The following is a 9729-nucleotide window of genomic DNA, read 5'->3' as shown; positions in this document are numbered from 1 at the left end:
AAGAAATGATTGTTATATTAAGTGGGGAAACTGAGAAAACTAGATTGCTACATGCAAAAGAATGAAACTGGACCCTTATCTTACACATCATGCACAAAAATCAACGCAAAATGTATAAAAGACCTAAATGTAAGACCATGAAATGTAAGACCTAAATGAAAGATGATGAAATTTCTAGAAAACCACAGAGAGGAAAAACTTCTTGACATTGGTCTTGCAATGATTCCTTGAATATCACACTAAAAGCTCAGACTACAAAAGCAAAAATAAGTAAATGGGACTACACCAAACTGAAAAGTTTATGGATAATAATATGGTTTGGATTTGTGTCCTGCCCAAATCTCATGTTGAATTGTAATCCCCATTGTTGGAGGAAGGACCTGGTGGAAGGTGATAGGATCATGGGAGTGGACTTCTCCTTTGCTGCCCTTGTGATAGTGAGTGAGTTCTCATGGGATTTGCTTGTTTAAAGGTGTTTAGCACTTCCAGCTTTTCTCTTTTCCTCCTTCTTTGACCATGTAAAATGTGCCTGTTTCCCCATCACCTTTTGCCATGATTGTAAGTTTTCTGTGGTCTCCTGAGCCATGCTTTCTGTACAGCCTGTGGAACTGTGAGTCAATTCAACCTCTGTTCTTTATAAATTACCCAGTCGTAGGTAGTTCTTTATAGCAATGTGAGAATGGACTAATGGAAACAATCGACAAAATGAAAAGGACAGTGTACAGGTTGGAAAATAAATATTTGCAAATTACATATCTGGTAGTGTCATGGGTGAAAATTGATTGACCATATATGTTTGAATTTATTCTGGGCTTTCTATTCTGTTCTGTTGTCTATGTTTCTGTTTTTATGCCTGTACCTTACTGTTTGTTTACCATAGCTTTCTAATATAATTTCAAATCAAGAAATGTGATGACTCCAGCTTGGTTTTTCTTTCTCTGTACTGCTTTGGCTGTTTGTGTGTGTGTTTTTCATACAAATTTTAGAATTCTTTTTATATTTTGATGAAGAATGCTATTGGAATTTTGATAGGAATTTCACTAAATCTGTATATTGCTTTGAGCATTATGAATATTTTAACAGTATTAATCCTTCCTATCCATGTACTTGGGATATCTTTTCATTTATTTGTGTCTTTAATTCCTTTTATTATTAATGTTTTATAGTTTTCAGTGTGTGAATCTTTCTGCTCATTGGTTAAATTTATTTGTAGGTATTTATTTTTTGATGCTGTTATAAATGAAATTGTTTTCTTGATTTCTTTTCCAACTAGGTTGGTATTTGCGTGTAAATATGTGAAAATGCAACTGATTTTTGTATGTTGATTTTGTATCCTGCAACTTTACTGAATTCATTTATTATTTCTTACAGATTTTCTGGTATGTGAAATATTTGGGGTTTCCTACATTTGGGATCATGTCATCTGCAAATAAAGATAATCTCAATTATTTCTTTCTTCTTTGGATGCTTTTATTTTTTTTTTCTGGAGTGATTTCCTCCTGCCAGTGCTATGCTGAATACAAGTGGTGGGAGCAGATGTATCTGCCTTATACCAGATCTTAGTGGAAATGCTTTCAGTTGTTCCCCATGGTTTGTGATGTGGGTTTTTCATAAATGTCCTTTATTATGTTGAAGAAGTTTCCTTCTATTCTTAGCTGTTAAGAGTTTTTATTAAGTAAGAGTGCTGAATTTTGTCAAATACTTTTTTGTGTGTCAGCTAAAATGATTATGTCGTTTGAGGTACAATTTTTATGCAGTCAAATGCACAAATCTTAAGTGAACAGCACGAATATTGACATCAAGATATAGAATATTTTTATCACCTAATAAGGGTGCCCATGGACATTTTCTACCAATTCACCCCCTGCTCTAGGCAATCACCATTCTGGTTTCTATTCACATTGGTTAGTGTTGCATGGACCTGAACTTCATATAAATGGAACCATACATCATACATTGTAAATACTTTATACATGTATCGTATATCATGTATCTTTTATGCCTAAATTATTTTGTTCAACATAATGTTTTGAAATTTATCCATGTGTTTATATTTATCAGTTCATTTTTTTGTTAATGGGTGGGTAGTTTTCTATTCCATGGATACACCTTCATATATCTAATAATGCCGCTATCGATGGACATCTGGGCAATTTCTAGTTTGAAGCTATTATTATTATAATTGGTTTCAACATTCTTGTTTAGAAAATGAGTCTCTTGAGAAACCTATAAATGGAATTTTTGTGTCACAGAGTAGATGTTTAACTTAATTGTGAACTGCAATGTTAATATTTTAAGAATTGTTGCTAAAGTATTTTATGGCCACTACTGGCCAGGCAATAAGAGTTCAAACTCTTGTAATAACTCAGAATCAACTATTTGGTTTTTATTTCTACAATCTTAAGTCTGGATTTTTTTCATTAATTTATTTGATTTAATACAGAAAGAAAAGCGGGATTGTTGTATGGATGACCACAGAAGTTTGGGTTGCCTCATGACAGGAGAATCACCAGGAGGAACACTTTTCCTGCTGGGAGGGATTGCACCCAAGCTCACTTTTAGAAGGTAGAGACTCCCTTTCTTTCTCTAACGTGTGTTCTTAACTTGCTTGATATCATTCTCAAGGGAGTAAAATGTGGTTCTTACAATGAGGGTGTTTAAAAAAATCTTACTCTTTTTAAGTATAAAGCACAGATATGAATGCAGTATGTTAACAAATGCAGTCTATTTGGGGGTATTACAATTTCATCAATTGTGTTATTAGGAAGAAAATGTCAGTAAAATTTTCTAAAGGGACAACAATGAAAATAAAATGATTGAGGGGTAATGTTTTAATAGCTCAAATACAGTTTCTCAGGCAACTATGTGCACTGTTATTTATATTTAGACTCTCTGGTGCCTAGGTCCCTTCCTTTTATGCCTCACTTTCAAGGCTATTCACAAATTTGTACTATAAGAAGCTCTGTAACAGTAGTCAGGGCCCTTCCCTGGAGCAGTACTACATAACATCTCCTCCAGCTTCACCTGGTTTTCATCTGGTCTCTCTGTGGCTTGATAAGATGAAAGAACAGTAAACTATGTGTCTACCCTTGATAACCTGGGGTTTATGAGCTTCCTCACTATAGGGCACCCTTAACCCATGCCATGAGACATAGGGTTATTTGCGTGTACCCACCATGTCAGAAATGTTGAAGCCCTTACTGTATTCTATCTTGTTCTTCATGAAAAATGAAAAGCAACCCATGTTGATTTGATTTTTGCATTTTAAAAAACCTTTTTTGCCAAAAATCTGCTTTGAAATTCATGTATTATTCTCATCAATTTCCTTTCCTAAAACTAGTAGTCTTACCCCTGATCCCAAGCCTGTGCTTCTTGTCAATTTTTTTTTGACCATACCTAGAGAACATATATTTGGCTGTCTGGGTTTTCCCTGCTTTGCTTTACTCACTCAGAATATGAGACTCTTTGATACTTCATTTCATTCGCCATTTTCAAATATTTACCTCAATAAACAGCAGAGATTTCTAGTTCTCTTACACAGGCCAAACCAACCCAAATTAGCTTTCCTTTACACTGAATATGTAAGTCTTGCACCGTGTCCCATTTTTTCCAGTTTACTCTGTTTGGATACACATACATGGCAATGTTTAATAGTCAAATCCTCAAATCTGACAGTGTAATTCTATTAAAAATGGAGGAAGCTGATTTAATACCTTTTTATCCTATGTTCTGTGTCAGATAATAAAAACTTTGCTATAGTACTTTCCTATGGACTTTTCAGAAAAGAATGATAGGTATCATTTGTCTGTTTCCCTAGGGACTCTAATTTCCACTACTGTCATGGAATAGATAAGAAACTCAGGGGAGGTACAGGTGGATTGTCTGAGACTGGTTGGGTTCTAGGTTTTGAGAAAAGGAGAGAGGTGACCCTTAGGAATATGTGGTTTCCCTAACTCTTATAAATTGGCTGCTTTGAGGTTGAAGACACAGCTGTATTTCCCTCTTCCACACTGAACCAGGAATGGTGGGAACGATTAAGGGAGCACTTGGTTTTCTGGGAACTGAAATGTAAGTGTAGCAAGTTGGGAATTAACGCAATGAGAAAGCTGGGACTATGGCCAGCGAATCAGTACTGTATGCCTTTGAATAACCAGTGTAGCCTTGGACAATGAATATCTTTGTGTGGTCCATGGTGTAGAAATTCATTTTATTTCTTTAAGCTTTCCAAAGTTAGTAAGCTTGGAGTTTTGCATGACTCTAAGGAAAGGAAAGGTACTTCTGCAAAATAAGTAATATTAAATTTCTCACTAAATATTCAGAAGAGGGAAGAGATAAGGAAGCCATTGAAACCAAATCGAACTCAACTTTGGAACACAAAGAAACAGAGTTCTTGCACTCAAATGCTGAGAAACAAATTTGTGCTTATTTAAGAACATCTCACTGTGCTAGACTTTGATTATGCTCTTATAAATAAACCATGGATCTTTAATTTTGTTTCATCTTATCTTTTTATTTTTCTTAAGATATCATAGCACTTAATACTATCTGATATTGCAATAGGTTTCTTTACTGCTTTTATCCTTAACTAATTTTAAGCTCCATGAAGAGGAGGTTATGTCTTTCTTCTTCACTACTTTATCCCCAATGCTTACAATGGTGTCTGGCATAGAGTAGATGCTCAGTAAATATTTTTTGATTAAATTAATAGATTTCAGAAATTCTCATGGTAAAATGAAAGAGAAGATGATAAAGATATCAAGCTATTTATTATGGAAATGTTTACAAGATGAAGCTTTCTAAGAAAATGAAAAATGGATATTCAGAAAATAATACTGATAACATTTACTCTTTTCAATCTTTCTAGTACCTTCACTTTCTCTTTGTGGCTTATCTTTGTTCAGCTGATGATCCCCTTAAGGTATATCTGAAATTGGTAAAGTGCGTGATTTTATCAGTTCACACTGTTTGACAATCTTAGACTTCTAGTCAGTCTGAAGTGACTTTATGTTCTTCTTTGCATAGTGTTGAAATATGCCTTTTTTAAAAAAAATCTGTATTTTATTTTCTCCCTGTTTCTAATTTTTCAAGTTGTGATAGATCATTTGTATTTGATGACTATTTACTATTATTTACCTTTATGTTCTATTTGGTATATTTACACTGATACTAGTAAGGCACTTTTAATGCAATTTGAAATGCAGAATTTATGCTAAGGAGACTGCTATCATCCAGATGTTTATGTTCGCCCCCTCAAATGCATATGTTGAAATCCTCACCTGCAGAGTGATAGTATTAGTAGGTAGAACCTTTGGGAGCTGATTAGGTCATGAGTGGTGAGCCCTCATAAATGGGATTAGTGCCCTTATTTAAAGAAGAGACTCCGAGGGAGCTTGTTTGCCCCTTCTACCATATGAGGATGCAGCGAGAAGGCACAATCTGTGAGGAAGCAAGCCCTTGCCAGACACTGAGGCTGTAGGTATCTTGATCTTGGACCTCTCAACTGTAAGAAATAAATTTCTGGTGTTAATGAACTACCCAGTTTATAATATTGTGTTATAGCAGGCCAAAAAGACTAAGACAGGAACTAAGATAGCTCTCTGTCTAAAGTGAGCCATCAAATAAACGTGAGGCAGGAGAAAATACTGTGAAGTTTTAAGAAGAAGAGAAAATTTAAAAATAAGAGTCAGTGGGAATATGGCTCGAACCTACCCAGATTCAAATTCCAGCTAACTCTTACAGGAATGCTTGCACCCTGAAGAAAAGAGAAAATCAGTGAGCTGTATGGTTTTTCTTTACCATAAAATTTCACCTGTTAGGTATCTCTCCAGTGGAACAATTGTATTAGTTATCTAATACTTAACAACTTATCTTTTGCAAAGATTACTACCTTAATCCAACCATACTAACTTGATATGTCTCACAGTTTCTCTGTGTCAAGAATTTTAAAGATACTTGACTGGGAAGTTTTGACTCAGGGTACCTCCTGAGGGTGTAGTCAAATGTTGGCATGGACTACAGACACCTGAAAATTTGATTAAAGGTGAAGGGTTCACTTTCAGGTCACGCTGCTGCAAAGCTGGCATATTAGTGCTAGATGTTACCAAGAGGCTTTAGTTGCTTTTCATGAAAGCCTCTCAATGGGGCTGCTTAAATGTCCTCACAACAGGCTGGGCTTCCCCCGTAGTAAGCAGTCCTGAAGACCAAAGCAGAAATTGCAATGCCTTTTATTAACTGGAAATCACACTTCCACGATATTTATTGGTCACAGAGATCAATCCCACTTCTATGTGGGAGGGGATTAGACAAGTTTATGAACACAAAAAAGCAATAATCACTGGAATTCATATTGTGGGCTGACTTTTACCATGATCATACTTAAAACAGAATTAGTGAGAGAGAAAGCAGAGAGAGATTTTTCCAGCTGTGATAGCCCACATTATTAACCTACACTAACAGTTTTCTTTCTGTTGTCTGTACTGATCATCAGGTTCTATAGCATGCAGCCCTGGAGTACCTTAGGTAATGTTCAAGTACACATTCAGATAGACGTGAAGGAAGTAGAATATACTGAAAGTACCTTCTTTTTATTTGCTTCTTCTTTTTTAAAATGTATCAATCTTGCTAAAGTTGACCTGTTCCCATTTAAATATTAAAAAGGAAGAAAAGAAAACAAGTGACAGAATAGAATAATAATCATACCACATTTGCTTTTCCCATTTTTCTTCTTTCTCTTAAACTATCATTTTCTGCCTTCTACAATCTCCTCAAGTCTCTAAGCCTTCTCCTCTTTCCTGACTAAGCTTCTACGTTTGTTAAACTAAGAAACTAAACCTCTCAGTTTGTTACCAGACTCACTTTTATAAAATTAAACTCACTTATCTACATCTGTGGCATATTTCTCTGCTATTTTATTATTAGGAAAGAGAAATGTTTTTTAGCTACTGTCATATGTGCATATTTCTTATGCACTAGAATGCTTTCCCTCTTACTCAACAAAATGACCCCAGCAACTATTTCCTTTCTTTCCTCAATATTCAGGGTTTTTTTTCGTTTTTCAAACCGGCTCATGACAATCAGCCTATAAACATGCTGTTGATTTTACCATTGTATTTGCCTTTTTCCCATATTTGTCTTCAAATGTTTTCCATTTATCTTTTCCCTTTTAAGAAACTTCTTGAGGAGACCTAGCAAGATGGCCCAATGGGAACAGCTCCAGTGTGCAGCTCCCAGTGAGACTGATGCAGAAGGTTGGTGGTTTTTGCATTTCCAACTGAGATACCTGGCTCATCTCACTGGGACTGGTTAAACAGTGGGTGCAGCCCACAGAGGTCAAGCTGAAGCAGGGTGGGATGTTGCCTCATGCAGGAAGTGCAAAGGATCAGGGAACTCCTTCCTCTAGCCAAGGGAAGCCTTGAGGGGCTGTGCTGTGAGGAACGGTGCACCCTGGCCCAGATACTACACTTTTCCCATGGTCTTTGCAACCCACAGACCAGGAGATTCCCTCGGGTGCCCACACCACCAGGGCCCTGTGTTTCAAGGACAAAACTGGTTGGCCATTTGGGCAGACACCGACCTAGCTGCAGGAATTTTTTTACATACCCCGGTGGCACCTGGAATGCCAGTGAGACAGAACTGTTCACTCCCCTGAAGCCAGGGAGCCAAGTGGCCTAGCTCAGCGGATCCCAACCCACAGAGCCCAGCAAGCTAAGATCCACTTGCTTGAAATTCTTGCTGCCAGCATAGCAGTCGAGTGTCAATCTGGGACACTCGAACTTGGTGGGGGAGGGGCATCCGCCATTACTGAGGCTTGAGTAGCTGGTTTTCCCTTACAGTGTAAACAAAGCCCTGGTGAAGTTCCAACTTGGTGGAGCCCTCCACAGCTCAGGAAAGCCACTGTAGCCAGACCACCTTTCTAGAATCCTCCTCTCTGGGCAGGGCGTCTCTGAAAGAAAGGCAGCAGCCCCAGTCAGGGGCTTATAGATAAAATGCCCATCTCCCTGGGACAGAGCACCTGGGTGAAGGGGCGGCTGTGGGCACAGCTTCAGCAGACTTGAACATCCCTGCCTGCTGACTGTACAGTGGATCTCCCAGCACAGCATTCGAGCTCTGCTAAGGGTCAGACTGCCTCCTGAAGTGGGTCCCTGACTCCCGTGTCTCCTGACTGGGAGACACCCCCCGGCAGGGGCCAACAGACATGTCATACAGGAGAGCTCTGGCTAGCATCTGATAGGTGCCCCTCTGGGATGAAACTTCCTGAGTGAGGAACAGGCAGAAATTTTTGCTGTTCTGCAGCTTCTGCTGGTGATACCCCGGCAAACAGGGTCTGGAGTGGACCTCCAGCAAACTCCAGCAGACTTGCAGCAGAAGGGCCTGACTGTCAGAAGGAGGAAAAAACATAAAGGAATAGAACCAACATCAACAGAAAGGACATCCACTCAGAAACCCCATCCAAAGGTCACCAACATCAAAGACCAAAGATAGATAAATCCATGAAGATGAGGAGAAACAGGCACAAAAAGGCTGAAAATTCCAAAAAACCAGAACATCTCTTCTCCTCCAAAGGATGACAACGCCTTGCCAGCGAGGGAACAAAACTGGATGGAGAATGAGTTTGACGAATTGACAGAAGTAGGCTTCAGAAGGTGGGTAATAACAAACTCCTCCGAGCTAAAGAAGCACATTCCAACCCAATGCAAAGAAGCTAAAAACCTTGAAAAAAAGATTAGAGGAATTGCTATCTAGAATAAACAGTGTAGAGAAGAACATAAATGACCTGATGCAGCTGAAAAACACAGCAAGAGAACTTCATGAAGCATACACAAGTATCAATAGCTGAATCAATCAAACAGAAGAAAAGATATCAGAAATTGAAGATCAACATAATGAAATAAAGCGTGAAGACAAGATTAGGCAAAAAAGAATGAAAAGGAACAAACAAAGCTTCCAAGAAATATGGGACTATGTTAAAAGACCAAACCTAAATTTGATGGGCGTACCTGAAAGTGATGGGGAGAATGGAACCAAGTTGGAAAACACTCTTCAGGATATTATTCAGGAGAACTTCCCCAACCTAGCAAGACAGGCCAACACTCAAATTCAGGAAATACAGAGAACACCACATAGATACTTCTTGAGAAGACCAACCCCAAGATACATAATCATCAGATTCACTAAAGTTGAAATGAAGGAAAAAATGTTAAGGACAGCCAGAGAGAAAGGTCAGATTACACACAAAGGGATGCCCATCAGACTAACAGTGGGTCTCTCTGCAGAAACCCTACAAGCCAGAAGAGAGTGAAGGCCAATATTCAACATTCTTAAAGAAAAGAATTTTCAAATCAGAATTTCATATCCAGCCAAACTAAGCTAACTAAATAAAATCCTTTACAGACAAGCAAATGCTGAGAGATTTTGTTACCACCAGGCCTGCCTTATAAGAGCTCCTTAAGGAAGCATTATGCATGGAAAGGAACAATCGGTACCAGCCACTGCAAAAACATACCAAATTGTAAAGACCATCGACACCATGAAGAAACTGCATCACCTAACAGAAAAAATAACCAGCTAGCATCATAATGACAGGATCAAATTTACACATAACAATATGAACCTTAAATGTAAACCAGCTAAATGCTCCAGTTAAAAGACACAGACTGGCAAATTAGATAGAGTCAAGACCGATCGGTGTGCTGTATGCAGGAGACCCATCTCACATGCAAAGACACACAT

General features: G+C 38.1%; 1 long non-coding RNA gene across 1 annotated transcript; it reads right to left on the bottom strand.

Moving 5' to 3' along the window:
- Window positions 1-227: 227 nt before the first annotated feature.
- Window positions 228-8798, bottom strand: LOC117099368. Its single transcript, XR_004443785.1, has 2 exons — window positions 8765-8798; window positions 228-290 (listed from the first exon to the last, which is right to left on the bottom strand). It is a non-coding gene; the product is annotated as an uncharacterized LOC117099368 (long non-coding RNA).
- Between the last annotated feature and the right edge of the window lie 931 nt (window positions 8799-9729).

Source organism: Trachypithecus francoisi, unplaced genomic scaffold (assembly GCF_009764315.1).
Source record: "Trachypithecus francoisi isolate TF-2019V2 unplaced genomic scaffold, Tfra_2.0 Lachesis_group16, whole genome shotgun sequence".
In the NCBI taxonomy this organism is placed as follows: Eukaryota; Metazoa; Chordata; class Mammalia; order Primates; family Cercopithecidae; genus Trachypithecus; species Trachypithecus francoisi.
This window is presented reverse-complemented; position numbering and strand designations above follow the sequence as displayed.